The sequence below is a fragment of the Leptodactylus fuscus genome, chromosome 6 (genome assembly GCF_031893055.1).
Source record: "Leptodactylus fuscus isolate aLepFus1 chromosome 6, aLepFus1.hap2, whole genome shotgun sequence".
Taxonomy (NCBI): Eukaryota; Metazoa; Chordata; class Amphibia; order Anura; family Leptodactylidae; genus Leptodactylus; species Leptodactylus fuscus.
In genome coordinates this window covers 109,072,559-109,081,493 of record NC_134270.1, presented here as the reverse complement: position 1 = coordinate 109,081,493, position 8,935 = coordinate 109,072,559, and the positions used below count along the sequence as shown (strand labels likewise).

General features: G+C 48.5%; 1 non-coding gene across 1 annotated transcript; it reads right to left on the bottom strand.

Moving 5' to 3' along the window:
* Positions 1–8,124: 8,124 nt before the first annotated feature.
* Positions 8,125–8,206, bottom strand: TRNAS-CGA (transfer RNA serine (anticodon CGA)). The gene has a single exon. It is a non-coding gene; the product is annotated as a tRNA-Ser (tRNA).
* Positions 8,207–8,935: the final 729 nt, after the last annotated feature.

Below are 8,935 nucleotides of genomic sequence, written 5' to 3'. Positions count from 1 at the left end.
TATCAATAGATTAAAGTCAAGAATTTACCAGGCAAGATGTGAGGCCTCCCAGCTAGAAATGAGCATCAACCACCTGCGCAGAATGCATGCCCAGTTGTGCCAGGAGATTGCAAGAGTACAACTGCACTTTGGAGGCTCAGATAAGGCCTCAAGGAAAACCATCAGTCATGTTGTGCAAGCCCATTGTGTGACCCTGGGGAAGTTCTCTAAAAACTACAACTCCATCCAAAGTCTGTGAGTATAAGATATTGGGGTTTAGAGTCAGATTGGCAGGCTGGAAAATTTGTCATTGCTGAAATTTTTCTTGTATAAGTAATAAGGTTTCTAACAGTGGGATGAAGGAGGTCAAATGCAACTGGGTCACCTGCAGCAATTTGGTGACCTGACCACTCATGTTATAATTTTACATATCAGCTCTGCAGTCTAAGGCATTTGTTATTAAATCTGTGTGCTTATTGATCCATCAGTCTGCATAACCTTTTCACAGAAAGTCGCTGCTTCCATAAGACCTGTAGGGAAACCACCAGTGTTTCCGTAGGTATAATTGACATGCTTGATTTGTGGGGCCCTGTCCTAAAGAAGGTCACGTTGTGATGACCAAAACATTACACAGACTGTTTGGATTGCTTTCTTTGATGATCACACCAATTTAATAACCTTGGTGCACTGAGTTGATATATAAAATTGTGCGCAGCGTGGATCCCTATATGAGCATCTGACCAATTGCGGCTTGACTTGCATCCCTATTTTGAATTAGACACTCATGTTATAAAGTAGGGTATTAGGTGTCAGTGCTTTTATTGTAAGCTTGCATGAAGTGGGAGGACCTGGCTGATCTTATCTTTATTTTCATTAGTGATAATTTACCAGCGCTGGATTACTATGGAAGACCTAAGCAAAAGACAATTTACATAAAATTCAATACACCATATAGTTCCATGCAAAAAGATACCACTATGGCTGGCTTCAAGGTAAGAAGAAGAATACTACATATAGCAGGGGAGACATTGTGAGAGTCAAGAGTGACAAACCTGTAATTGTCACTCTTATGCTTTGATGTAACTTATTCCTGTTCCATAGTGTTATCTGCTTTTTTAGCTCAGATACCACAGTATGTTTGTATTCTTTCCATAATATTATATACAGAGCTGTAATTAGACTCCTCTGCAGATTCTATGGATACAGTACAATACACAGATGGGACAGGATTTGCACTAAAAACTGTTGTCCATGCTTTACACCAAATGTATGTTTATTCAGTTTTTTAATGGTTTTTCAAAAAATCAACAAAAGTAACAGAGAACATCTAATAAGAAAAGGGGAAATAAATTGGGCCATAGGACAGGAAAAACACAGTGTTGATCATATCATATCGAGCATGCAGTCAACATTATAGCAAGGTAAAACACAAAGGTCAATATGGAGTCCAAGCCTGGGGGCAGGTGACATCACAGGGCAAGGAAAAAGGAAGAATGGTCATGGCATCAGCCCTCTGGAACACAATTAGAAGCGGAGTTGCACACTCTACTAGATGGGGGGGGGGGGGGGCAAGGATCATTCATGACCCCTTCACTAAAGTCCCCTAGCTTACGTAATAAGGTTGTAGAGTAGGCCATCTGCTGCTGATTAGGAAGGTAGCATCCCGCAATAGTAATCACCATGCCAACACACAGTATCAGGAAGACATACCGGCTTCTATATCAAGTAACATGTTCAGTACCTTGTGCTGGAGAGATCTGTGCAGAGCAATAGATACTTCCTTAGATTTCGCGGTTGGGTTGACACTGTGGTACCAGGAAGGGTAATGTCGATTGCGGATATCTGGTGCAGGCTGTTCCCTGGATTCTCCTGTAAAAAGAGAACATGTGAGCGACCCTTATGCATCTGGTATATAATCTGGTTCCTCTTCTGACGAACATTAAGCCCTCTAGCAATGAGCGAGGCAATGTTAACCAAAGCCAAGTCCTAGGGAGTGAGAGATGAGGAAGGACTGTTACACTAAGGGGGAAAAACACTAGGAAGGCGGAAACAAGACAAAGTCTGATGAGGAAAAATGAAGGACAACAAAAACCACTTAGTGGGGGAGGAGATTCGTCACCAACAAGAGGTGGAGGAAATTGGCTGATATCCCGAAATTTGCGGACTACACAATAGTATGGAGACCCTGGTGGGAAACAAACTTTTCAATGAAAAAAATGAGAGAAAACATGAATAAGACCACATTTATTACCTGTATTAGGCTAAGATCCCACATAACAAATTGTGACAAAAAAATGCTGCAGAACAAAAGAGCAGCAGAATTGCAGCAGAAAAAATACAGCAAAAATACTTTTTACCTCTTCCATATACTGTAGGTGTATGGGGAAAACACTGCATTTCCACAACAACAAAAAAGCTGTGTTTCCTCAACTTGGGGCCTTAGTCTTAAAGGGTAGAAAGCTGTACAAACTGTGACACACTATGTTCATAAGGCGGAAAGTAATACCCAACTGTGAAATCATTGATGTAATTGCCATGAACGCCACAATATAAAGGCCCAGATTTACTATTGTGCTTACAACCCTGGCGACACTGGCATAAATGTGACCTACCTAGTGAGCAATGTGCCACATCTTAGCACATCTAGTTTGGGCTGAAAATGTTTAATTTGCTATATATGCGGGTGTACATTCTCAGAAAAAAGGAGCACAGCTTATACGGGCCACGATGTGCCAAAGACTGGGCCTCAGGCTACATTCACACGACAGTGAATAATAGCCTTGTAATGTCTGGTGATTTCAATGTCAGCGAGTGGGGGGGGGGGTTCATATGACCATTATTTTAATGGCCCATTGTCACAGACTGTCAAAATATAGGTCTTATCCGATTTTTGGCCATTTATACAGATCCCTCCATACACTGATGGCCATTTTGCATCTCTTTCACCTCTGTGACTTTAGTCTTAGACTACACAGTCTAAAGATACACCAGATTTATCATCCAGCATCAACCATTGTGATATATGTGCTGTATTTTCAGACTGCCTGTCTAATTTTGCATTGTCTAAATATTAGTAACTAATAATTGGTCCAAAAGTTTTATTATAAGGCCATGTTAGGGATTTTTGGTGTCCTTCAATGATATACCCAGTACCTGATGCCTCATCATAGTATGAAATATACTTCTGGAAGACAGTGGTGAACACTGTACCCAATCCCTAAACATCCTCCATTGCTAGCATATAGTGTCATGGTAATCTATACAATTCCCAGTTGGTAAAAACTTTCAGTATCTTCTGTGGCAAATACCTGGTAACATAGTGGTGCCTATTGCACTTATGTTATAGTGAGCTAACGAGTGATTATGAAGATAATCTTGTTTCCCTTAGTCCTAACAGCGGCACAATGTGGGGTATTTCTGCCCCTGTGTGCTGGTAGGACAGGCGGATATTTAATTAGCCAATCAAATGCGTGGCAGGCCCTATAAGAGGGCACAAGAACCTCCCCTCTGCGTGTAAATACAAAAGTACCTCCATTACATTTATATACAGTTTTATACATAAGATATGATTCCCAGGGTGGGAAATCTTGTGCCGCTGTTAGGACTAAGGGAAACAAGATTATCTTCATAATCACTCGTTCCCTGTCGTCCTCAACAGCGGCACAATGTGGGGATATAGCAAGCAGGTCCCCAAGATGGGTGGGACAAACCCATGACCGAACTTAAACTGGTCTGGGCAAAGGCAGTGGAATCTGCCACTTGGTCCTTCAGGCGGTAATGCCAAATGAAGGTGGATTCAGATGCCCAAGAGGCAGCTGCATATATTTGGTCCACAGACAAAGCACTTCTTTCTGCCCGTGAAGTGGACACTGCCCTGGTTGAATGGGCATGAAGGAAAGATGGAGCCGACAGCCCTTGGGCGGTATAGGCGACTCTAATAGTCTCGGTAACCCACCGGGATATTGTAGCTTTGGCGGCTTTGGCGCCCTTGTTTTTCCCCGTGTAGCTGACCAACAGGTTTTCAGTCCACCTAAAGGGGCGAGTGCGCTGCAAGTAGATCTGCAGGCATCTAACCACATCCAGCTTGTGCCATCTTTCTTCTTCAGCAGAAGAAGGGAACGGAAAAAATACTGGAAGGGAAATCAGTTGGTTCCTGTTTACAGCAGATGGCACCTTGGGACGAAACCCAGGGAGGAACCTAAGCTGTACATGGTCAGAGAAAAAGGTGGTATATGGCTCCTCAGCGGACAAAGCTTGTAGTTCACTAACGCGTTTGGCAGGTGTGACTGCCAATAGCAGCGCCATTTTGCCGGTTAGCGACTTGAGGGAGACCTCTTCCAGAGGTTCAAATGGCTGGCCACATAGGGCGTTCAGGACCGGAATAAGGTCCCATTGGTGGACAGGGGTGTTTACCACCGGTCTCAGCCTAGTTGCCCCTTTAATAAAGGTGCTCACTAAAGGATCCTGAGACAAACGCCTCCCCAGATAGGCGGACAGGGCCGCTACGTGTACCTTGAGTGTGGCCGCAGCAAGACCTCTGTCTAGTCCGTCTTGAAGGAAGTCCAGGATCGCCTCCGTAGGGGGATCGGTGGAGTCCACTTGATGCTGCAGACACCACGCATTAAAGATGTTACCTATTCGACGGTAGTTCCTGTTAGTCGAATCTGCTCTGGCGCTGGATAGGGTCTTCAAGACGGCTTGTGACAGTCCTCTATTTCTCAATAGGGACTGGTCAACCTCCAGGCTGTCAGGTTGAGTCTCCTCAGATCCTGGCATCTCAGCTCTCCTTGGGTTACCAGGTCTGGGAGTGGGGGAAGCCTCCAATATATGCCCTGACTCATTTGTATAAGCTGAGCAAACCAAGCCCTTTTTGGCCAGAACGGGATTATGGCTATTCCCGAGGCTTGGTCCTGTCTTATTTTTATCAATACCTTCGGTATGATTGGAATTGGAGGGAATATGTAAAACAGCCTGAACCTCCATGGGATGGACAGGGCATCCACCGCCAAGGGATTGTCCTCCTGGTACAGAGAGCAGAAGGTCCCCACCTTGGCGTTGAGTCAGGTAGCCATAAGATCGACCTCCGGGAGACCCCATCTCTGGACGATCTGTTGAAATACGTCTGGATTGAGAGACCATTCTCCTGATACGGTAATACCCTGACTCAGCTGATCCGCTACTATGTTCAGGGAGCCCTTTATGTGAACAGCGGATAACTGGACCAGATTCTTCTCCGCCTAGGCAAATATGAGATTCGTCTCTCTCAGCAAGGTTGGTGACCTGGTGCCCCCTTGTTTGTTTATATAGACTACCACCGTCATATTGTCTGACCGGTTTTTGACAGACTTGCCTTTCAATTCTGGGGCAAAGTGTACTAGGGCCAGGTACACTGCTCTGAGTTCCTTGAGATTGGATGACCCCAGCTCCGGACATCTCCATCGTCCTTGTACAGTTTTGTCTTGACAATGGGCTCCCCATCCCCACTGGGATGCATCTGTTGTCAACAGGGTCCACACTGTCGGGACCGTGGACCTTCCGTCTTTCAGGTGTATCCACCATCTGAGGGAAAGACGGGTAGCGGGAGAAAGGCAGATCTTCTTGTGCAATCCCCGTGGAGACCTGTTCCAGGTTCTCAACACTTCCATCTGCAGGGGACGCAAATGCCATAAAGTCCAAGGCACCGCCCTGGCCGAGGATGACATCAGGCCCAGGACTCTCATGGCGGTCCGGATGGTTACCTGCCGAGTGCGCAATAGGAATCGTGCACTGGCTTGGATTCTTTCCTTCCTTGGACTGGAGAGGAAGATCTGCATCGCTTCTGAATCCACTATAAATCCGAGGAATTTTCTTCAGGTGGATGGAACGATTTCGGACTTCTCCCAATTGATAATCCTAACTCCTGTAGGAAGTTGATGGCAAGGTTGAGCTGCTGGAGGAGGGCAGCAGGAGACTGAGCTTTCAGTAGCCAGTCGTCTAGATAAGGGACGATGAAAAGACCCTGAAGTCTGAGGGCCGCGGCGACCGGAGAAATCACCTTGGTGAATACCAGTGGGGCGGATGTGATGCCGAATGGCAGAGCTGTGAATTGATAGTGCTCCCTGTGGCCGGCTATAGCGACGGCAATCCTGAGGAACTTCCTGTGGAAATGAGCAATGGGGACATGTAGATAGGCGTCCCTCAAATCGAGGGTAACCATCACCTCTCCTGGCTGAAGAAACACAGCCACGGAATCCACGGTTTCCATTCGAAATGACCTCTTCCTGATAAACCGATTGAGGTACCTCAGATCTATTATCATCCTCCAGCCCCCGGTGAACTTGGGGACCAGAAAGACGGGGGAGTAGACTCCCAGACCGAGGTCTGAGGCTGGTACCTTCTCCAGGGCGCCCTTGGTAACATATTCGGCAACCAAGGCTTCTAGACTGGCCTGCTGAGAAGGTGGAAGAGTTTGGGTGGAAACGAACCGATCTGGAGGTGGAAGATGAAAGTCGATGTGATACCCGTGTTGTATGATCTTCAACACCCATGGGTCTTGGATATGGGTGAACCATGCTCTGGAAAAGGAGGAAAGACGTCCTCCCAGGAAGGGGGGCCACAGGGAGCTGCCCCACGTCAAAACTCAGGCTTCCTCTTGGTGTCCTCCTTGGAAGCGCCACGACCAGCTCCCCTAGGGCGATATCTAAAACGCCGTTGTTGGGAAGGGCGTCTATAATTAGAGGAAGAACCTCTGCCTCTAGAGGGAGCACGTCTGCCCCTGGATGCTTGAGGTAGGGACCTTCCCCTACCTTCAGCTAATCCCTCCATAATGGCGTCTAAGCTTTGGCCAGACACCCTTCCCGGCTCAAAGGGGAGAGCACAGAGTGCTGCTTTAGACGCAAAATCTGCCCGCCAAGGCTTTAGCCAAAGGGGTCTACGGGCCGCAGTAGACAACGCCATAGATTTGGCGGAGATTTTAAATTGATGGCAGGAGGATTCCGCCAAATAATCTGCAGCCCTATGAACTCTTTTCATAGAGGCCAGAATCTCATCTCTGTCTACGCCCAAGTCTATATCCCGCTCCAAGGCGGCTAAGCGGTTGCGGAAAAAGTCACCAACCATAGAGGAGGCTATGGCCACAGAGGCTTGCGCGGAGGAAGCTGAGTAGACCTTCTTCAGAACGGAGTCCGCCCTACGATCCAGAGGGTCCTGAAGATTTGAACCATCTTCCAAGGGCACCAGGGTTCTGCGGGACAGCTTTGCTACGGCCAAATCCACCTTCGGGGGAGGCCCCCAGGAATCCCACTTGAAGATCCTGGAAAGCGAATGTCCTTTCTCTGGCTGTTTCCACTGCTGCACCATAAGGTCGGTCAGCGTGGCGTCCGCATGGAAGGCAATATGTCCCCCAGAGGCAGACGTGGAGGCTTCCCCGTCAACATCTCAGCCCACTGTAGACCGGATGGACTTCAGCAGCCTGCCCGTTTGTTCATAATGGAACGCAGTTCTGCTGGAATAACTGAGTCGTCCTCGGAGGAATCATCCTCTGCCACCCGCAGGTGTTACAAGGGGGGGGGGGAGAGACGAGGAACGGAGCTCAGAGCATGGTCTCCTGGTGAGCTGAGACAAGGTGCAATGGATCCCTTTGAGGGAATCATCCTGCAAAACAAAAAGGAGAGTACAAGCAAGGGAAAAACTATTTACCCAAGCGATGCCCAAACTCACCATCTCCTTGACCCATGCCATCATATCTCTGGGAGAGGGCTCCACAGGTGGAGGACCTCTGCACCCGCGACAACGGGCCCACTCATAGCCTGAAAATAGGCAAGTTATAGGACCAGTAGTACCCCGCAGGGCACAACCTTTCAAGCCGCTACCTACCATCAGGGAGCGGTGTGTCGCAATCGAAGCAGGAAAGATGTTTCCTCTTGGAAGAGGTTTTCCTCCTACCATCCCCAGGAGGGGTAGTAGAGGATGACATATCCTACAGAGAGAGATAATAGACCATGCAACACTGTCACCATGACATCATACCAGCTTTTAAAAAAAGGGTAAATCTTACCAGGTCCTGTAGACCGGACAGAGAGGTGACTTGGCGCCCAACGTGCGACTCGAACCCACGACCTTGAGATTAAGAGTCTCATGCTCTACCGACTGAGCTAGCCGGGCTGGCGCTGTGAACAGGATCTGAACCTGTGCGGGGAGACCCCATTGGATTTCGAGTCCAAAACCTTAACCACTCGGCCATCACAGCCGGTTCCCAATAAAGTTTGCAAACTGGAAAAGAGTTCAAGATCAATGAACACCACAATCGCACGCCTTCAGCAGATACTGCAGGAAGGTCTCTGACACCAGGCCAGCCAGCCTCTTAATTCTGGCCGGCTGGAAGTGGGCGGAGCCACAATCAAAGCAGGTGAGGCAACCTGCCCAGACAACTAACCCTGTAATCAGGGGTCTGCAAAGATATACATTCCCCCCCACCAAGAGGCCCTTAACACGGGCACTTACCCCCACATCTCCCCATCTTTTCCGGCCTTTAATAAGGCCTGAATCTTCCCTGAGTGAGCGGCCGCCAGCGCCAGGCCGTTGCCATGGCGCTATGATACTTCCGGCGAAACCGGAAGTGCGCGCTTACAGCGGCCGGCGGGGAACAGGATACACAACAGTGTGGTTCCACCCGCCGGCAGTCCGTGCGGCCACCAGAGGCGGCATGCGGAGTCCCCGGACTCTCACCAAAATGTCAGGTAAGTCACAAGGAGCAGGGGAAGCGGAGGAGAGGGGGGGCAGGGGGGATAGAGGGGGGTAGCCACACATGGCTAACAAGCACCTTCTCCCCGCAGGGCACAGAAGGTGACAAGAAGAAAACAACCGCTCAGGAGGTGAGTGATCCTGCTGAGCTTCTCAAAGAGGACACAAGTCCTCCCACCTGTCCTCTGTCCACACAGGACAGAAAAAAACACGCAGAGGGGAGGTTCTTGTGCCC